This window comes from Callorhinchus milii, unplaced genomic scaffold, assembly GCF_018977255.1.
Source record: "Callorhinchus milii isolate IMCB2004 unplaced genomic scaffold, IMCB_Cmil_1.0 Scaffold21, whole genome shotgun sequence".
Classification (NCBI taxonomy): Eukaryota; Metazoa; Chordata; class Chondrichthyes; order Chimaeriformes; family Callorhinchidae; genus Callorhinchus; species Callorhinchus milii.
This window is the reverse complement of record NW_024704762.1, coordinates 6,025,509-6,030,176: the sequence shown is the minus strand read 5'-3', so window position 1 is coordinate 6,030,176 and position 4,668 is coordinate 6,025,509. Positions and strand designations below refer to the sequence as shown.

Below are 4,668 nucleotides of genomic sequence, written 5' to 3'. Positions count from 1 at the left end.
AGCTTGCCATGGTCATTATTTTCCCCTCCCTGCTTTAACTGATGACTTTGATTCCCAGGCAGGGCGAAACCTTAGGCAAGTTTCTGTACTCCGCACACCTCTGCTTACCTAGCAGTAAGTAGGAACCTGGTTGTCAGTCGATTGGCAGATCGCTTTCTTGGGGTAATAATCCATCCAAAAAAGATTATAATAGTTTGGCCACTCAATCCACGACTGGATGTAGGACTCTGCTGTGCGCAACTGACTGCCGCTTTTTGCCAACAAAATACACAATCAATTCACTTTAAAGTATATTCTGTGAAGCGCTTTGAGACATCTCGATAACATGATAAGGCTCTATATCAAATGCAAGTATAATATTATTATTATGTGCTCTAAAAATACAAGTTCTTTCATTCCTTGACTGTTTTAGAATGCAGTCCGAATCTCAAGGTAAGAAGACAGCCCAGTAATTGCTTGCAGGGACATTTTGTTTCTGACACACACTGTTTGAGCTTGACATGGGAATTTATTTTGCTTTGCGCTGACAGCTGCTGTTGGTGTGGATAGCTGCTGTCAGTGCAATCTGGGCAATTGATGGGTAGTGAGGGACATGTAGAGAGAAATGATTGCTGGGGGCGAATCATTGGCACAGATGTTAGCACAAACTATTTTGCTGTTATTTTGGGGGAACTGATGTCCAACATATAATATTCTATATATTGATGTACAGAATATTATGGCAATAAAACCCATTCTAATGTTTGCTCATAACTACAGCTGTGTTTCTACATGAACACCTTGTGAAACAGTTAGCCCGTTAAATATTGAACATCAATAACATCCGACATACTAGCAAATCACAGGGCAAGGGAAAGCTGTGGTCTCATGTGGGTCGTGTGATATCAACTGTACAATGTGGTGTTAGCAGCACTTAGCTCTCACCCCTCACGTTGCAGTACAGGCTGGGGGGGTGGAATGAATTGGCCTTTTCATTTTGGGGTTAGGTTCTGCAATATTTCTGCTGTATAATGTAACGAGTGCAAGAGAAGGGAGATCCTCCTGGCGTCCAGGCCTTCAACCCCCCCACCCCACCCATAAAATATTGGTCACTCACTTCAATCACTTCAATGTACGCAAATTGGCGGCAGCATTCGGCCACAGAATCACCCACACTTTACATGAAATCCTGTCAAACACTTTGAGATGTCTCGATGACATGATATAGCTCTATATCAAAGGCAATGATTATTACGTGCCCAATGCTTTTATGCACATTAAATGTGACAGAGAACAAGCACAGGCAGATGGATACACTTCTACACATTTCTGGAAGGTCAACTTGAACTTGAGTTCGGTCCAATTTTAATATCTTCCCTTGTGCCCTCGATTCCACCATCGGTGGCTGCGCTTTCAGCTACTACACTCCCAAACACTGAAACACTCTTCCTCTATCCTGCCACCTTGCCTCTTCCTTCCCCATCTTGAGATCACCTCCCTGCTACCCCTGGCATCATGCTCCACCACTGTCAAGTGCTCTGGGACTCTACCCAGTGTGAGGGCTATATAAATGCAAGTTGTTGTTGGTACCTTCTTTCCCAATATTAGCCAAGGATTGTTGGGGGGGGGGAGGGAGGAGAAGGAAGAGGAAGGGAGAGGGGAAGAAGATGAGAAAGATATGGGGAAGCAATCGAGTTATAATTTGGCAATGTCCTTACAAACCTTAAGCTTAATATCCAATCACATCGTAGTGCTGTGGTGTGATCTGACGCTCATAGTATTTTGATTTATTAATTTTATTAATTTTGTAATCTGTGGTTTCTGAAACGACCTTGGGGCTTCCTAGGTTAGCCGAGCTACAAGCCGCAATCTAGCTGAGCTGATTTAAAGCACCAGCAGATTTATGCATTAAAAGTAAACAGCAATTTTGCATTCAGATTGAGAACTAACACGAACACCATCAACAAAAATAATCCAATTTAAATTTTGCTAAACCGATTCCAAAACACTTGGCTCATTATTTTTGTAGTAAAATGCCCAAGTATAGAGCAGAGAGCTCAGTGCATTTTCAGGGTAAATTTGAGCCAACAGTCTTTAATAATGCAATTTTGACCCCATATGTCTTTGATTCTTCTTCTATGGCCCCTCTTCTGAATCCTAGTAATGAAGATCATCACTGAATGGTAGCCTGTTCTACTCCTGCTTCCTGAACATCTGAAATCAGTTAAAGACCCCATCGGCCTTAACAACAAGTGGTAAAACAAATAGGAAGCTGCTCAAACCATCTTCCTGGGACTCAGATTACTTGATGTTGCCTGTCAGTGTTACGTGGAAACGCTCAATGTATTTGGTCTGTGCAGTTGCCCAGTGAACAAGTGTCCTGCAAGATTGTTCTAATTACTAATTATCACATCGCTAAGAACTCGCGGACAATACTAGCGCTCAAAAAGCCCCTTGATTGCAGCCATGTGTTAATCACCACTGGTGTTAATTATCACCGCCCATGTCACATTTATCACCTTTTGCTTTCTTGTGATTGAATCAACGGTTGGAACAAATAAGGGACAGAGAGAACTCTTCAGGCCTGAGGACATGAATGCACGCACACAACAACAACAACAACATGTGCTCTGACAAGATGCAGTGGATCTGAAATAGGAGTCCAATTTATGGTGTTTCTCAGGGAAATGCTTGATACTCGCACACAAGTAGAAGGCATCGAAGCGGAATTCCTGTGGTGTAACCTATTAATAATAACAATAATCCTTGCATTTGATATAGTGCCTTACTTTACAGTATATCCTGTAAAGCACTTTGAGACGTCTCAGAGACATGATAAGGTGCTGCATTCAAGCGCAAGGATTATTATTATTGTAATATTATTATTTGCAGGCGATAGCTTTCAGTAGGTTGTTGGAACAATGGGAAACAATTGTTTTTAGGTGATGGAATACACAAAGCACCTGCCCATAGTTCTAACTGCCCAGCTTTACTGAGTCATGTAATGTTACTCTGCGACAGATTACAGCAAAGATTATATTTAACAGCTTAATTACAACGGATGTACTGTGGCAAATGATCTACCTGTCAATTTAAGGTCAGTTCAGGGTGTGCTAGGCATGGTTTTCTATTAAGAAAGGCTCAAGGGTTTTTCTGGGCAGGAAATATGACAGACCTTTGCGACCAAACAAATCTAAAGATCTGAGTACGATACCAGGAAATAATTTGGGACAATGGGAGAAGGAAATGAACAATAGAAATATTATGGGTAACGCAAACATGGAAAAGAAAATGACTTCTGTTGTGAGCTCTGCGTTAAGTGCTTTGTGATACTGGTTAAAATATTTCAATACAGATTCTTAAGGAACCACTGTATAACTCCACATGAACCTCAAGCAACTTTTAAAACACACAGAGTCTTAATTTGCTGTGTATCTTAATAATTAATCACATAATATTAAAATAGTAATCATTATATTTGATATAGCGTCTTAGCACGTCTTCGAGATGTCTCAAAGTGCTTCACAGGATACACTGTAAAGTGAAGTGACTTTTTTACACTTACAATTTAGAAGGTTCATTGTTTTTTTTGTTCTGACACATGCAGAAACCCATTACCCATTACCTTGCTTTAAGCTGTTTTTCAAATGAATCCCAGTCACTCTTCAAGACAACCTGTTCCAGTCGTTGATTGTCCACTGGTTAAAGAAATATTTCTTGGTGTCTGTCCTGAAATTGCCCATTAAAAACCTTGTTGTGCTGTTTTCGTGTATCCACTCTTTATAGCAGTGAATGTATTCTACAACAGCAATGTTTCTAAGTACAAGTGTAAGCCACATTATCTGATCAGTGGCAAATACAATAATAATAATCATTGCATTTGATATAGTGCCTTAACACGTCTTCAAGATGTCTCAAAGCATTTCACAGAATATACTGTAAAGTGGAATGACTGTGGGCGAAACGTGGCAGCCAATTGCGCACAACAGTGTCCCACAAACAGTCGTGGATCGGTTGACCAATTTATAATTTTTTTTTGAAGGATGTATTACCCCCAGAAAAGCGATTTGTCAATCGACTAACAACTGGGTTCGCTCTTACTGCTAGGAAAACAGAGGCGTGTGGAGTAAGGAAACTTGGCCATGTTTCGCCCTGCCGGGAATCGAACCCAGGTCTCTCGCTTGCGAGGCGAGTGCTCTAACCACTGAGCTACAGGACTCCACATGATTTATAGATTTATAGATGAATGTGGCAACTAATTTTGCACACAGTGATGTCCCACAACCAGCCCTGAAGTGAATGACTAATTTTATCTGGAGGCTTCTTGGCCAGGACAACCAGAGAATATCTGTTAACTGGGCTTGTAAAATGAGGATCAATAATCAACTGATCTCCTGCACAAGAAAACTTACAATTGGAGTAAAAAATCCATGAAGGAGGGACCTCTGCCCTGTAGTTTGAATGAACATATTGGAAGTCCAATTTGAGGTGTTTCTTAATAAGGTTTCCAAAAAGCCCAGATGATATTGGGCAGATTACTAGTGTTGTTTGTTTATATGCCAACTCATTACACATGAGGCTTGTGCACATGACAGGTACAATATCCAAAGCAATTGGTTTGTGTGAATACTGACACGTTTTGAGCCAGGCTCCAAACCAGCAATGAATCATCCTTACAGTTAATATAGC

The 4,668-nt window shown here is 40.8% G+C and overlaps 1 non-coding gene across 1 annotated transcript; it reads right to left on the bottom strand.

Moving 5' to 3' along the window:
- Positions 1–4,126: 4,126 nt before the first annotated feature.
- On the bottom strand, positions 4,127–4,198 carry trnaa-cgc. The gene has a single exon. It is a non-coding gene; the product is annotated as a tRNA-Ala (tRNA).
- Between the last annotated feature and the right edge of the window lie 470 nt (positions 4,199–4,668).